This window comes from Talpa occidentalis, unplaced genomic scaffold (genome assembly GCF_014898055.3).
Source record: "Talpa occidentalis isolate TD23 unplaced genomic scaffold, MPIMG_talOcc4v2.1 talOcc4.12, whole genome shotgun sequence".
NCBI classification, from domain to species: Eukaryota; Metazoa; Chordata; class Mammalia; order Eulipotyphla; family Talpidae; genus Talpa; species Talpa occidentalis.
Genome location: NW_023601212.1, coordinates 98,966,836 through 98,983,590, shown reverse-complemented (window position 1 = coordinate 98,983,590; position 16,755 = coordinate 98,966,836). Strand labels below are relative to the sequence as shown.

At 43.6% G+C, this 16,755-nt stretch overlaps 1 long non-coding RNA gene across 15 annotated transcripts in view; it reads right to left on the bottom strand.

The window, feature by feature from the left end:
- Positions 1–16,755, bottom strand: part of LOC119241951 (uncharacterized) — a 38,909-nt gene that overhangs the window by 20,039 nt on the left and 2,115 nt on the right. For 7 of the 15 annotated variants that reach the window (XR_008551265.1, XR_008551268.1, XR_005124412.2 and 4 more), the window contains exons 2-6: positions 14,556–14,628; positions 13,841–13,909; positions 6,325–6,423; positions 3,319–3,437; positions 2,944–3,096 (exon numbers count right to left, since the gene is read on the bottom strand). This is a non-coding gene — a long non-coding RNA (uncharacterized LOC119241951). Of the gene's footprint in view, positions 1–2,943; positions 3,097–3,318; positions 3,438–6,324; positions 6,424–8,939; positions 9,080–10,399; positions 10,425–13,840; positions 13,917–14,555; positions 14,629–16,755 lie in introns of those variants that run through there. The other 8 variants (XR_008551264.1, XR_005124410.2, XR_008551267.1 and 5 more) reach the window with 8 other exon arrangements.

Sequence of the window (16,755 nt, the reverse complement as noted above, 5' to 3'; positions counted from 1 at the left end):
CACGTTTAAAAGCAGTGTCGGGCCTCCCCGGTGGCGCAGCGGGCTGAACGCAGAGCTGTGAAGCTGTCTGCAGCCTCTGTGCACAGCCTCTGCTGCGCCGGTTCGATTCCCAGCTGGCCAGGGAGATCCCCACATGGCAACATGGCGCAGCAGACCCCTCCTGTCTCCCCGCTGCACCCCTCAGCAGTGGATTTCGGTCCTTCTGCCTGTTCTGCTCCCTGCTCTCTCTGGTGAATTCTCTCACCCCCACTCTCTGGCCTACACCTCAGTGCTTGCATAAATAAATAAATCTTAAAAAAAATATTAAAAAAAAATAAAAGCAGTGGAAATCTTTCCCTTATCCCAAACATAAAAAGAGGCGATAGATACAGCTCGGTGTTCAATGAGGAAACACACGTGACTGGTGTCAGCGCGGGGACGCCTGGCATTTGGAAAAAGCTCGATAAATGTCTGTGGCCGTCGTCATGATCACCATCTTCCCTCTCTCCCTTCCCTGCGCATGCATTTGGCTTGGTCTTGATACAGTTAATTTTGCCTGGGAAGAAAAACTACAGAGAAAATGGAAACCTTTATTGCTTTTGTCTTGTTTGCTTTTCCTGCTCATTTTCCCCAATTGGCAAAGTTTTATTTTCTTTGTTTCCTTCCTTCCTCTGATGTACCTACAGAACATCACCCGCATTTCATTGGGGTAGCACGTCATTATTGTGTTCTAAATGATCATCTCCCCCAATTCCTGGCATCGGGAGCGATGAGGGATTTGGCTGGGGGAATGATCTTGGTGTTATGCCAGGATTTTAATCACCAGGAAGAAAACGACTGTGATCAGGGTCCCTGGGAAAGCAGGTGAAATGGCATGATTCCACCTGGTAGCAAAAACTGAGATGGGCACAGGGCCAAAGTGTGCAAGGCAGGTTTAGAGGTGGACCTGGGCAGACGACCCCCACCTCCCAGGTGGCACTTCCCGGCAGCGAGACCGGGCTTGAGGCAGCTGCACAACGCATCTCCATCCCATTTCTTAGCCTGCATTCGTCCTGGACGGATATTCCTCTGCTTTGGATCTATGACTTTTTAAAAATAATAATAATAAATGTCCCCAAAGAACAAATGAGTGAGCTGCTTCTCCCCCCTACCTCCCCCCACCCAAAGTTGGAGAATCGCTCCGCAGCCTCTCTCCTGAACAGAATTACCCAATTATCTTCTGAATTATAAAAGGGAAATCTTACCCACCAACTGTTCATGGCAGCCTAGGATGTGCAGTGTTGCAAAACTGTAGCAAAAAAATGTAAACAAAAGAATCCCACAGAACAGGGGGCAAGCTGTCCACATATGCCAGTCCCAGCGGCTTCAATCAAAGGCAGAATTGCTTCCCCAATAAATGAAGCCAGTGCAACTAATAAACTCAGGCGCTAATTGCTGGCTGCAGATGTATTAACTGAAGCAAATGCTATGCCGGCAACCATTAATTATCTAATGAGGCCAGCAGTGTTCTGATGAGGTGGGGGCTGATTAAATATTAAAGAGTGGCATATGGAAAGTGCCAGGAACAAAAGATTTCCATCTGAAAAAAAAAAAAAGAATGAACGAAGGAGGAAAAAAAAAAAGAATTCTTTCTTTCTTTTAAAGACAAGAGCCATCTCTGTGTCTGCGAAAGGTAATTAAAGCCCCATTGCTAGCAAGTCTCAAAGTGAGTTGGTGAAATGTGACTTCTGAAGCTTTAGCGCAGATGAAAAGGTTTCACATTAAAAAGGGGTGACAAAAACATTCCGATGTAAAAGCAGTTGCCTCTTTGTTTAACCCTTGGCGCGAGGGTGAATGCCTGCTATTGAGTCATCCTGAATCACACCCCCAGGCCTGTGGATGCAGAGGGTGTCTGGGTCTCTGTGGAGGCTCTTCCAGCCTGGTTTTTAAGTTTCACTTGCAGGTTTTGCATAATAAGCCACCAAAGGAGCTCCTCGGCAAGGGATGCTAGTAATGTGCCCAGCACCTTGCTAAATGTTTGACACATGATCTCATTTCATGCACAGAGTAACTTGCAAGAGAGGTAGTTACTCCTCCTATCTTAAGGCCAGACATTTGACATTTAAAAGTGCAAAGGACTGGCTCAAAGTTGTGCAGCCAGGAAGAAGACATGGAGTTTAAATACAGGGTGTTGGTTCCATTGTCTTAGCTGGTACCAGATGACCCCAGGTAAGGGCAGTTTGACTGTCAAGGGACACCTGAAGCTTTTCTTGTGTGGCACCTGCTTCCAGGGGAAAGTAGGGACTAGGTTTAAAGGGATTGCTGATTGTCCCTGGAGAAGGTGGTGGTTTGACTTTCAGAATGACTGACGTGTGAACATCCTCATGTCTTCTTATGGACCTTCTCTGACACCAGGGGAAAGTTGGGGTGACATGGTGTCTCTTGGCTCAGGAGCGTTTCCTGGTGCAGGTGGGAGTGTCAGCACTCAAGCCAGGACCCTCGTAGGTAAACCAGGAGGTCTAGATAGACTTTTATCCAGGACCTCTTAATTTAAAACCCAAGTTACATCCCCAGTCAGGGAGCTACCCACATGGCGCAGCAGACCTCTCCTGCCTCGCCTGCTGCTCCCCTCAGCAGTGTATTTCCGTCGATCTGCCTGTTCTAGGGTGACTGCTCCCCACTCTGTCTCTGGTGAATTCTCTCACCCCCCACACCTCTGGCCTGTACCCCAGTTCTTATATGCATAAATAAATAAATCTTAAAAAAATATTAAAAAACCCAAGTTACAGATGTGTGCGTTTTTACTGGATTGAAATCAATGTTGTATTAATGAGGAATAAAAATGTGGGGGGAATAGCCTTTGGAGTGATTTGGGGGCCAAATCTGCATCTACGGGTGGTTGGTCATTTCCTCCTCTATGTCTCATTCTCTTAACCAGAAATTGAAGTGACTGATGCCTGCTTTATCTTGCATCTTTAAACTTACCAATCCAGAGTGGGGAAAAGAAGAACATTCAAATCAGCCATTAGTAACAGGCACCAGCATTCACAGAGCACTTCTCAGTTGGGTGAGAACTTTGCCTTGATGTCTCATTGGATTCTTCTACAACCTTGAGATACAGGCAAGCTTTTGAGTGTTCTGTTGAGAAAAGTTACCCTTATTAAAGTGGAGCTGTTGTAGAAAAGTTATTAAAGCAACGTGCATTAAAAATAAATCAAGGTCATAAGATAAAACCACAGACATTTCTCTCCTGTCCATGCTAGCTATTAAGCATCGCATACCTTGTGCATTTTAATGGAAGTAAGACTTTTAAAGGAAAAAAAAACAAACTAAAATATGAGAAGCTGTGAGAAGACTCACAGCATCTTTGTACTGGAATAAAGGTCCCTTATTTTCTTCAGATCAGTCTCTTCTCTTCCTCCAATCTGCAGCCCAATATCCCCTGACATGTATTCCATGCATCCTGCTTCAGTGAGAGGCTGCAGGAAGAAAGGATAAAGATTTTATACAAGTTCGAGAGTCATGCAACACGATGGAAACAGCATAAATTACAGATCTAAACAACAATGTGGAGAAATCTCCAAGCATCCTGGTGAGTGGAAGTCACTCTCTCGTATCAGCTTTGGAACAGACAAAATTAATCTTGGTGGGAAAAAATGCAATGGTGATTGTTGAGGGGATAGAGGTAAAGACATTGAAATAATTTCCTCTGGGGGCCTGGGTAGGGTCAGGACTGACTGGGAAGTGGCATTGGGAAGCTTCCAGGATGGTGAGCTCGAGTTACACAGAACTTTGCATTTGTCAAAATTGATAAAAATCTAAAAATAGTGTTATTTAATTAAAAATACTTTAAAGGTGCTGATTCTTTAAAATCTTTAAAATTTGTACATTTTACTTTATATGACTTTTACCTTAACAAAAAAATGAATCAAAATATATTTTGGTGGAGAAAAATGCAAATGTTTATGCTGAGGTGTTTCTATTTGAAGAATACCAGCGTCCTCCAGCTTGCTTGGGAAAGTCTCCAAATATAAGATGGTTTGATAAGTGGAGAAGGGGATAAATGGATGGGTAGATGGATAGATAGATAGGTAGGTAGTTTGGGGGAGAGAGACAGCGTGGGGGAGAGAGAAAGAGAGAAAGAGAAACTGATGATAAAACAAATAAATAAAAGTTAATTATGGAATCTGGGTGGACAGCACACAGGTATTCACTGTACTATTGTTTCAAGTTTTCCATTTGTTTACAAATATTCCTTATAAAATGTTGGTTAAAGAAACAGGCTCTAGGGCCTCCCCTGGTGGCTCAGCTGTTGAGTGCTGGGCTGTGAAGCTGCCCGCAGCCTCTGCAGCGCTGGTTAGATCCCCAGCCAAAAGCAAGGGTCCCACATGGCGCACAGACCTCTCCTGCCGCCCGCTGCTCCCCTCAGCAGTGTATTTCATCAGTCTGCTTGTTCTGCTCCCTGCTCTGGCTCTGCTGAATTCTCTCACCCTCCTGCACTTCTAACTGTACCCTGTGCTTGTATAAATAAATAAATAAATCTTAAAAAAAAAAACAACCAAGCTCTATATTTAGGAAATATCACATTTATTCCTCACATCTTCCACTTGGGGCTATTTAAGCTCAGAAATATATTAAAACCTTTAAGTCTTGGGGCCTCCCTGGTGGCACAAGGGATTAAGCATCAGCACTATGAAGCAATCCACAGCTACTGTATGACAAGTTCTATATCTGACCGACCAGCCAGGGAGCTACCCACATGGAGCAGCAGACCTCTTCTGTCTTCCTGCTGCTTCCCTCAGCAGTGTATTTCGATCACTCCACCTGTTCTGCTCCCCACTTTGTCTCTGGTGAATCTTCTCACCCCCACACCTCTGGCCTGTACCCCAATTCTTGTATGCATAAATAAAGAAGTTAAAAAAAAATTCAGGTTGCTTTGAGTACCGGGACATTCTGGTTGTGGATCAGAACTTCATAGTCATAAAGTGCAACTTCATGAAGTGCAACTTCATAGCGCACTTACTTAGCTACCTGGTTTTAAAATTCCTGTATACACTACTAGGCCTGGAGACAGATCCCAAAGTCTTCGAGAGATACATTTTGGAATTCTTAAAGGATAAAAAGACTCTGGCTGAGGAGAAAAGAATGACAGAAATAAAAGAAGAAAATTAACAGAACTTAAAAAAAAAACATGAATTGTCAGCTTAAAAGAAATCAAAGAACACAAAGATTTACAGACTTCATCAATCCTAGTGAAATACCTAAATCTCAAAGATGAAAATATGCTTTGCACACTTTGTGATTAAAGGAACAGACTACAAACATAGGGCAGAGAATCAGGCATGTTTCTGATGTCTTGTCTCCCACACTTAATAGCCCAGGAGGGGAAAAAGACAATGATTAAAGTATTCCACCTTTCACCAAAACAAAACTCTTGTTCAAGACTAGAGGAAAACCTATTCAAAGAGAGTAGTTGAGGAAATACATGAAACAGAAGCCAGTGAGACAAAACCAAGCATCTCCAGACAGGAAAGAGAAATATCTAACCAATAGAAGGGGGTAACAGATTTTTTTAAAAAAAGATTTATTTATTTATACAAGCACTGGGTACAGTCAGAAGCACGGGAGGGTGAGAGAATTCACCAGAGCCAGAGCTGGGAGCAGAACAGGCAGACGGACGAAGTACACTGCTGAGGGGAGCAGCGGGCTGCAGGAGAGGTCTGAGCACCATGTGGGACCCTCCTCCAGTGGCTGGGGAGCAGCTGGGGATCGAACCGGTGCTGCAGGGGCTGCGGGAAGCTTCGCAACACAGCACTCAACCACTGCATCACAGGGGAGGCCCAGGGGGCAACAGATTTTGTACTATTATAACTGGTCTAATGGGTGGGTGATCCGGTGACCAGGAATTCTAGTTTGTGCTTAGACAACCATTCTCAAAACAGAAGGGGTTATGCTAAGGGGTTATGCTAAGCAAAATTAATCCAAAGAAAGATAAATACCAATGGTGTCACTTATATATGGAATATGTAGAGAAACAAAGGGTCAAAGACCCAAGATTAAAACCAACCCTAGAGGGCCTCCCTGGTGGCGCAAGGGGTTAAGCACCACACTATGAGGCAATCCAAGGCCTCTGCAGCATGAATTCAAGCCCTGGCCTGCCAGGGAGCTACCCACATGGCACGGCAGACCACCCACGGCTCCCCTCAGCAGTGTGTTTCAGTCAGTCTGCCTGTTCTGTTCCCCACTCTGTCTCTGATGAATCCTCTCACCCTCCCCCACAACTCTGGCCTGTACCCCGGGTCTTGTGTGCATAAATAAATCTTAAAAAATAAATAAATAAAATAAAACCAACCCTTGGAAACTGACCATAGATCTGAAGCATCCCAAGGGTGAGAACAGAGGGAAGGGCAGGATGAGGCAGAGGCCACGGGCTCTTTGGTGGCAGGAGAGCTGCGGTGACCATACCTGAGGGGAGAAATCCTTTATATCAAAAAGTGAACAAGGATGTAAACCAAAGATCCTTCATTAAATTTAAAAAAATTGAATGACACTCTGGAATGGACTTTTTAAATGATGTAGATGAAAAGGAGTTGAGAGACAGGGGTGGGCAGGAGGACGCACTTCCCAGGTGCTGGAAGGGGGCAAGTTAGTGGACAAGCAGGGGAAGACGTGGCTGCTGTTGGCATTGGCTGATTCCTAAGAGCAAAGCTTAGTTTTGCTTGTTTTATGTAAATGAAACAATCCACTATTCTGTGGCTGTCCCCGAGGTGTGGTGTGGTAACATAGAGGTTTTTGTGTGGCTGTTAAGCAAAGAAAATCTAGTGGAATGGAATTTCGGTGCAGCCGTTCCAAGTGTTAAGGGGGCTACTTGGGTGAATGTTGATTGCAAAATTTTGGATCAAGGCTGGTTGTTGCCCGCACCTCTGCATGTGCTGCGGTTGGCGGGAATGCCATGCCCAGCAGGCACATTGCCAAGCCCGGCCATGGGGATCTCTCGTTCTCGCTGGAGAAGGAGGCATCGGAGGAAAACAGACCCTAGAGGAAGGGTAGGCTCTTGTGTGGAGAGCTCTGGAGAGGAAACCTCAGAACGCAGATTACGTTTTTAGAGAGGCAAGTTGCAAACACAACCCCTGGGCAGACGGAGAGAAGCTGCTGAGACATAAAACCCAACAACCCACTGCTGAGAAGCCCTTGGTGCGAGCAAGGTGTCAAGGGGTTTTACTGCCCAGAGAGGGAAGTGGCACATTCTGGAAAGGATGTCGCCCCCAAAACTGATTTGCCTTAAGTGTAAGAACGATCTATCCCCCACCTCCATTTTCTTTTTTGATAATCCCCCTCTTTATTATAATCTTCTTAATATCCATCCGTTACCCTTTAGGCAGAGAGGCTTCTTAAATTCAAATATCAGGCTATTTTTATCATAGAAGAATATGTAAAGCAATAGAAGACAGTTTAATGGGTTTTGGAGCCCGTGGCCCTCTTTAGCATCATTTCCATAATGAAATCCGGTGACAGACGGCCATGTTGCCACAGCTGACTGTTCACAAAAATGAAGGTGAGCATCAAGTTGCGTAAGAGAGCCAGCAGAGCAGGATGCCTGATGCCCACCTTGGAGGGACGCCTGGCATTTCCCCACTTGTAACAGGCACCTGATATCTCCCAACTGGTCATGGGCCCCTGGCAGGTTCCCTCCTGGGGGTGCGAGAGGGGTGTCCCCTTCCTACCCTCCACCAAGGATTACACCTGCTTGATTCCATGAAGCTCAGTGGTGTTCAGGACACGTGTTGCCTGCATCCTGTGAGATGGAAAATGAAAGGTGGTCTTCGTGGAACAAGGTCTCAGGAGGAGAGGACTTTGCCCTGGGAAATGTCATGATGAGAATCTTGAGGCTTAAGATTTCATGGGGTAGCACGGGGGGAGGGCAGCAAAGGGGCTGAAGACCTTGAGTCTTGACGGCCATGTGAGATAAGCTTTTGGTCTGGAAGGGGATGTGTTGGTTTAAGCCAACAAGCCTTGATAGAAAGCGTAAAGCTACAGAAGAGAGTCCAGGGTGTGTGGGCTGGGGACCAAATAAGCAACTGCTAGCAAGGTGGATAACCAAATTTCCCCTGCCTTTTGAAATCTGTCTTCTCCGAGTTGTACACGGAGGATGCTGGTTTGGAAGAGGGTAAGAACTTGAATTTGGGTGCACATGTGATGTTTGGATCTCGGGAGTTTGCTGAGTGTTTGTGCAGCTTTGGAAATACATTGAGTGGCTTAGGGAGAGGCAGTCTGTCCCCCAGGGTCTGTCTGTCCTAATGTTCACGGCAGTGCCCCTTTGGCCAATCAATGAAGATCTTTGGCCCAGCTCCAGAATGACCTGACCCAACAGGGAAGTTAATCTACTGGCAGAATTACTGTCCTTCTAGAGCAGGGAGAATTATCAGAACAGGTTGAATTAGCCTTCTTCCTGTCAGGGCGAGAGTTTTTGATGGCGACCTCTCTGGTCTTTAAATCACGTCTATGGTCATTTCTATTACTACCCCCCTTTTAAAGATGGCAAACAGAGGTGCAGAAGGGCTGATTGATATCACCTGTACTGTTTATCAAGTGCTGGCACTTAACTAGAGTCTTCTCTACCTGCCTGCAAATTCCAGCTCTTTTAAAGATCCACATTTTACTGCTCTTTTAGTGATGAGCCACAGGCGACCCCTTGTTTTGATGGCGGGACTGAAATTCAATGTGAGATGGCAGGACTTGCTGAAGGACAGGCTGACTTATTGGCAGTTGAGATTGAAGCTTGGCTCTCTTGGTGAGAATTACTCTCGGTGCATTGAGAAGCATACAGATCGGGTCAACTATTCACCCGGCGCTGAGCTCTTCTAACTGCAGTAGTAAAGTTGGCTGCATTTCTCTCCAAGCCTGTGGTATTGTCGAGCCTCTGTGCAGCTTGGTTCTCAAAAAAAGAATGTGCACAAAGCAACAGTGGGGTTTACACTGACCTCTTGGATCTGACCACGGCAACTTTGTTCTCATTAAAATAGGCTCTAGTGGATGCAAAGGAAGCAGATGTCCAAATGGCATGGCCGGAGGGGCACCAGAAATGACCTCGTCCTCATCAAATTCTTCTATCACTCAGCCAGGGGCTGCAGGGAATGTGGCGAGTGAGTGAATGGTTATTCATTCAGCAGTAACTATTTCACTTAAAATATTTTTAATTGTGAAAAAATACACAAGACATGAAATCGACCACCTTGACCGTGTGGGTGTGTCCTGTTCTGCAGGACAAAGCACATTTAATATTGTGCAAACGCCACCATCCATTTCCAGAACTCTTTGCCTCGGGCAAAACTGAAGCTCTGTCCCCATTAAGTCCCAACTCCCATTTCTCACTCCTCCAAGTCCCTGGTAACCATTTTGCTTTCTGTCTCTGTGCATTTCACTACCCTCTTGGAATACTCACAGAGTTACGGTGTTTGTTTTTTAGGTGATTGGTTCACTTTACTTAGCATCACATCCTCAGGATTCCTCCACATTATAGCCTGTGACAGAATTTCCTTCCTTTCTGAGGCTGAGTAATGGTCCGTTGTGCGCCGACACCACGTTTTGTGTATCCATTCATTTGCCAATTCAAAATGTGGGTTGCTTTCCCTTTGGCTGTGGTGAGAGTAACGATGTATGACCATGGATATGCAGATGTCTCTTGTGAACTAGCTTCGGATTCCCTTGGGTGTGTACCCAGGAATGGAGCACATGGCAATTCTATCTTTAAGTTTTTGAGGACCCACCCAACAGGTTCCCAGCTGTAATTACGTACCACCAGGAGGCAGGGATGTATGAGCCAGAAGCATCCAGGTACCGGTTCATTGGGGAGGTAAATGAATATAAACAGGCAATGACAGCGCATGGAGATGAGACGGAAAGGACTAAGCTTGAGAGAGCTGAAGAGCTTGTTGTTGCCTCTTCTAAGAGAGCCAGGGGTCTGCAAAAGGGGGATCTCGAGTGTGTGTTCACTGCCAATGGAGGCTTTTTATGCCAGAACAGAGATGCCTCGGGACTGGTGACTGTTGCCTTCAAGTCTCTCAAGAGTTATCATGTAGCAAAAGTCTTCTGTGTGACCCGATATGGAAGGGAGACAGACTTTAGATCAACAGAAGAAAGAGCGAGCCAAAAATTAGAGCCGTCCAGCACTGGCACAGGCTGTCAGAGGTGAGAGTTCCACATCACATTCCCAATGACAGCCTGTCAGCGGGTGGCAGGGAAGATCCATGCAGCAGTTAGGGTGGAATTGATGAGTTCTAAGACCTCTTCCAACTTGTAGATTCTATTTTTGTAACGCCGGTTCCATTAACAGATCTCTTAAGATTCAAATTTAGTCTCGTAATGCTTTCAATAAATCGGTGGTTAAATTAGCTCCTGTATATTAAACACTACTATCAAATATAACTATCGATCTACCTACCTACAAGTCCAGATGGCTTTTCTCTCTGACCTACGATGAAGAGCAGTGATCATTTATTAAGCAACCTACTTTTTGTGCCCAGTGCTGTTCTAAGAGTATTATAAATTTTCATTCAATCTTCATATGAATCTTACACCTTGCTTACTATGACTGAACCCACTTGATGGACCCAAAGCCTGTGTCAGAGAAGCTGAGTCATTTGTCCAAGTTCACAGCATTGATTGTGTTGACAGTGAACTTGGACCCCAGGTGGTGGACTCTCTGCTGAGCCCTGCATAGTCTCTCTTGACAGAGCTGTCTTCATATGGTCACCATCAACTATTATTTCACTAACTGTCTCTACTGTCCTATGAAACATCACTTACAGCATCCTTTTGGAACCCATGAAAAAATGGGAACTTCCTGCAGCCTGCATGTGAAGCCAGGAACTTAGGCAAAACTGCCTCCTAAAACCAGGGATGGATTTTATCCCTCGTGCTACTGCCCTATCAGGCACTGGAGCATCCTAAGAATAGGAGGGGAGGTTTGCTGTCCATGATCTCACAAGACCAGATTATAAAGGAGAAAATTGCATACAATAACTTTGGACAGATGTTTAGTTCTAACTCACCCTACCCCACTACCCCACCCTGTCAAGAGAAACATGTTCTTTGGAAGTTTTGTGTACAGATGAATTGTCATTTAACTGCCTCTCCTCCTCCTAATGCATCACACATAAGGCATTGTAGAGGGCTTGGTCATAAAATGGAATTGTTTTATTTTTAATGTTTATTGCTGGAGAGGACCAAGTTGAAAATCAAACACACGGGTCTCCTGACTTTAATCAGGAGGAAACTTGCTAATAGATTTTTTTTAACTTTAAATTTAACAACTTAACAACTTGGCAATTTAATTAACTTTTTAAACACAACATAAACCAGCCCGTGGGACTCTGCTGTCGTGCTTAATTGTGGCAAATAGCCTAAGAAGTGGCAAGAAAAACAGATGAGACACCTTTATGGTGGAAGAGGCACCATCTGTAGTTACCAGCTAGGATATTTTGTCACAATTCATCCCCAGGAAGTGTAGCTCAAGACTTTCAAATGACTCTCGACTCTCGGTTGACTTTTCCCAACAACCACAAGGAGAAATGATGCTACACTCTATAGCAGGAGAATTTGCTCCTGGCGAGTTCTAGGGAGGACCTGCATATTCTTTTGGTTAATTAATGACTCCAACAAACATGTCAAGTACTTCATACTGGGATAATTTTAAGGGAGAACCAAATAACCAATAGTCATGCTTCTGAAATGCTTCAAGTCAAGAGTCACTTGCATCCAAGAACTTGAATCCAGTAAACACAACTCAACCCTCCCCCTCACTGCACACCATTATCACCATGTTCCGTACCAGGAGATTCACACATGTTATTATCATGCTGCCTTTGTGGGTAGATTTTATTATCAGTGCATCATCTAGAAGGAAAGAAGACAGTGTGGGATTATAGAAAGTGCTTGAGGTCCCAGAGCTAAGTTACCTGGCTGGGATTCAAACCCAAGCAAGGGTCACTCATTCCAAGTCACGAAAGCAATGCTTGCCAAATATGAGTTGCTTCCTGCCATGGTTACTTACTTCTACTGCTATGTCAGTGTGTTTCCCAAACTAGAATTTAATTTTTTAATGAAATGTAGCCCTACTTTTAGCAGTAAGTTATTTCAGATCGACCAGCATTATTTCATCAAGGTCACAAGGCTAGCTGTCCCAGTATTAAAGTGGCTGCACCTGGGACTCATTTCTTCACTGTTTTCCACTTTCCAACTCGAAGAGGATCAGAAATTTTAGAACAAGAGTTGTTACTCCAAAACCTTATAGTTTTATGATTTTTCATGTCTACTTTTTCCTATTTTCTCCTAGATATTCTAAGAAAAGCAAAATAAAACTACTTATTGGGGGGAATCTAGCAAACTCAGAGTCTTATTAATCACCAGAGATATAAAATTAGGAGTAGAGAAGCTTAAACAAAATTCTGCAGTATTCTGCAGATAAAATACTTTCTTGACAGACTTTAGAACCCAGGGCCTCTGGCTCTGTGATGACACTTCTTTTTATAATCTCACCATCTCACTTGCCACGGCTCCACCTCAACTTCCTTCCATTGCGGGGTGCAGGCTCAACACGCCAAGCTGGATTATTCTTCTCTGATTGCCATCTCCCTGGGCAACATCGATGAATTTTATTAAACAGATAAGTTGGCCCGCTTGCCTTGAGCTGCTGGAGAATCATTTTATTGGGGATGGCTTGTTTCTACTTTATGCCAAAACTTGTGCTGGGTCAAGATTCTCCAACTTATGCTTTCATCCAGAAATAACCTGGGCCTGCCATGGATCCGTGTTTCTTATTGTTTTTCTTATAATAATTAGGTACTTAAAATGTTCAGGTTTCCCCAGAAGTCATTCGGAAAGTCAATGTTACCAGGACAACTTGGCTGAAAATGGCAGGGGCAAGAGATATGGGGTCAGCATCGCTGCCCAGGACTCAGCCCAGAGTTTTCCCCTTTCCTTGGCTTTAGGCGTTTGGTTCCTAAGTAAATTCATTACGCTTTTATTGTTAGTGAAGTATTGCATGTCTTAAACAATTCAACTTGATGAGTATGTACCCAAAATGATTCTTTAATTTCCGAAGTGGAAACTGATGACCCAAAAGAAAAGCAGGCTCACCTCGATGATCTGCAAAGCGTTGTTACAAAAAACCAGGACCCAGACTGAGCTTTTCTCAGCTCCAATCCTTGTGCTTCCACAACACCCTAACTGCTGTGGGGTCCACTTCAGAACAGGGAGGAAACAGGCACTTTCTTCTGCATGGCCTATTTTTCTTTGACAGTGAGTCGATTTTGTGGGCAAAATAGGAGGTTGTTCTTGATAGTTTCCCAGCTCCTGCACAGCTCTTATTTTCCGTGATTCTCTCTCTCTCTCTGAACTTTTCTTTTATTCCCCTGGGGTAGGGATGTAGTGCGATGTGCTACAGTATGAGGAAAAACTTTCAAAGTCTTCGTGGATCCTAAATAGACTTGTTTAATCTACACGGGGATTTGAATCCTCACATAAGACATTTTGCTTAATTAAGCCACATTCAAACATGAAAAAGTCATGTTCATACAAACGCAAGGATCAGATTTACAACTGCTGAGCACCTCGATGGCTGGATTAGTCTCAATTAGCCACATCCTGTTCTTGCTGAGAAAAGGTCACCAGAGTTTTCAGTCCTTCAGTTACTTAAAATTCAAGGCAACCAGCTCAACCATGGTCAAATGTTTAAAAGAGACTTGGTTTATCATGAAGGCTTTATGGAGGAAGTAGGATTCAGTCGCTCATTTAGCACACAGGTATGAAGGGCACCGGGACATCTCATAGGGCGAAAACAAAGGACCTGTACATCGTGAATGAAGACCAGTCGGATCCCTACCTCTGGGATGTTGGAGTTGAATGAGGCTTCAGGAGACAGGGTGTCAAGAGAAGGGATGAAGTGTGATCACTGGAAACTTAAGAGAAGGTTTAGAGTCGGTTCCAGAAAAGGAAGCAGCACACAGTAGCAGAAATAGGATATTTCCCCCTGCCTCTCCCTTAAGGTTATTTATCACTTTATTATTTTCATAAAAGAAGTACATGTTCATTATAAATATGCTGAGTAATATCAACCAAAAGAAGACTGGTGCAGGGGACCTCCCTGGTGGCGCAAGGGTTGACACACAACCCATGAAGCTGTCCACAGCCTCTGCAGCATGATTTCCATCCCCACCAGCCAGGGAGCTACACACATGGCGCAGCAGACCTCTCCTGTCTTGCCCGCTGCTCCCCTCAGCAGCGTGTTTCAGTCAGTCTGCCTGTTCTGCTCCCCACTCTGTCTCTGGTGAATCCTTTCACCCCCCCCCACACCTCTGGCCTGTACCCCAGCTCTTGTATGCATAAATAAATAAAAAGAAGACTGGTGCAATTCACCCATATATTACCATCCTAAAGAACCATCATTAATATTAAGTCACTATCACAGTACATGTTGTTTTGTGCCTAAGAACAAAGTCAAGAAAAGATAAATACTTTTACCTAACATGCAACTTTTTTTTTATCCCTAGCATCACATTTAATAGTACTTGGAGTTAAAAATAGAAAAGTAAGCTTACAGTGAATTTGATGGCATAGTTGAGATTCAAATAATGTTTTTCCCTTGCAGATGATATAATTTCCTAAAAGGTTCTAATGCAAAGAAAAAAGATGTTACAAAACATTAAGAAATTGGATTCATTATTGTGTTTTAAGCTACTTTAACTTTTCAGATGATATCATTTGGTTCTCTGCTAAGAAAGATGAAGTTCTTAACACAAATTTCTCCCAAACTCATTTCTCAACAACTTCAAAAATTTTGTGAAATTATTATTAATTTTGGCATCGGTAAGGATGATGACATTTGCATTTGTTCTGTAATCATGATTTTCATAATTGCCAACTATTAGAACTATATTGAACTAGAGATAATGTTCAGCTCTTTGGACCACAGTTTCTTTATTCCTGAATTCTTTGACTTCTCCCATAAGTGATATCAAACACTTATATGTGAGTGAATCATTTGGGGAGCTTGTTAAAATGCAGATTATGGGGGGCCTCCCCGGTGGCGCAGCAGTTGAGCGCTGGGTTGCGAAGCTGCCCGCAGCCTCTGCAATGCCGGTTCAATCCCCGGCTGCTCCCTGGCCACAGGAGGAGGGTCCCACATGGCGCGCAGACCTCTCCTGCCGCCCACTGCTCCCCTCAGCAGTGTACTTCGGTCCTTTTGCCTGCTCTGCTCCCCGCTCTGGCTCTGGTGAATTCTCTCACCCTCCTGCACTTCTGACTGTACCCAGTGCTTGTATAAATAAAATAAAATAAATAAATAAAAATAAATCTTAAAAAAAAAATTAAAAAAAAATGCAGATTATGATTCAAGAGCTTTACAGGGAGGGATGCAATACTCAGCCTTTGTTTCTAGGTGATGTTGATGAACCCCAGTTTTTATAATGAGGCCTAATTTTCCAAAGAGCTGGGTTCCTTGAGGTTTTTATGGCGATTCACTGCGTGTTGTCTTTAGAACAAACTAATTCCTTGGCTGGGATTATAACTGAATCACATTTATCTCTCTATTATTCTATTTTCTTATAGCATTAAATATGGTTTGGAAAAATCTAAGACCAGTTAGAATTTCACTCTTTTTTGATGATTTTCTTCTTAAAGAATAGGGAAAACATCATTTCCCAAATCTTTAATGTTCAGTGATATAAACAAAGTAGGCATTTTGCCTCTAGGTATTTATCCGAAGAATATGAAAACGTTATTACAATGAGATAAGACATTCCTATGTTTACAGAGGCTGGATTCTTGATGGCCAGGTCACAGTAAAAGGTGACCCATCAATAGATGACTGGATAAAGAAATTATGAAATATACGCTCGATGGAATACTACACAGCCTTTAAAATATGAAACAATAACTTGGACAAAATGTCTAGATCTTAAAATGATTTTGTCAAGTGAACTAAGATAAAGCACAGGATGGTATCACTCACTTGCAGAACAAAAAAATAAATAAAAAAGACTGTCAAAACAATAATTCTTAGACTGTGAAAAATATACTGATGACTCTCCAGGGAGGGAGGCCGAGAAGAGATGGGTGGAGAGGGAAGAAGTTAAGGTATTGGCCCTGCAGCTTTGGTGGGGAGGGAATGAGGCATCTCACAATTTGGAAGTACCAAGTGCACTCCCTAAATTACATAGCTTTGTAAACTAGAGGCAAATCAAAAGCATTCGAGAGGAAAAACCCGTCTCAAAGAGATCGTTCTGCATCACGTTCTCATGAGAGATGTTTTGTCCCTTAATAGTATGGATTCAGATTTGTTTTGTTTTTTCATTTCAGAGTTTTTCTTTTATGATATCTTTAAAGACTTTTCCTTCTTTTCCATCCATTGAGTTCTCTCCTTCACAGACAGTCCTCCTTACATTATTTTTTTTATTGTGCAGATCATATGATCACTTAGGTCACATGATAAATTCTCTCTGTATAGGACAGTTCACATGTTCAGAAAAGAAAGCACATCCAAAATTACAGTGTGGGCACAGATCAGGCCAAACAGAACCAGGTGTTTCTAGTAACTGTATGTTAACACAGTGTTGGAGGCGGCCACCCTGTGTAGTGAGCAGAAGGGCCTTGACCTGAGTCCCTAAGGCATGTGAAAACACATGCGTCTCGGAGGAAAACCTCTGGGTGACAGGACTTGGTGTTGAGAGGCTGGAAGTGAACTACATACATCTCCACAGTTTGACAACAACAAAATAATGAGCGAACTTTCCAGGCTCT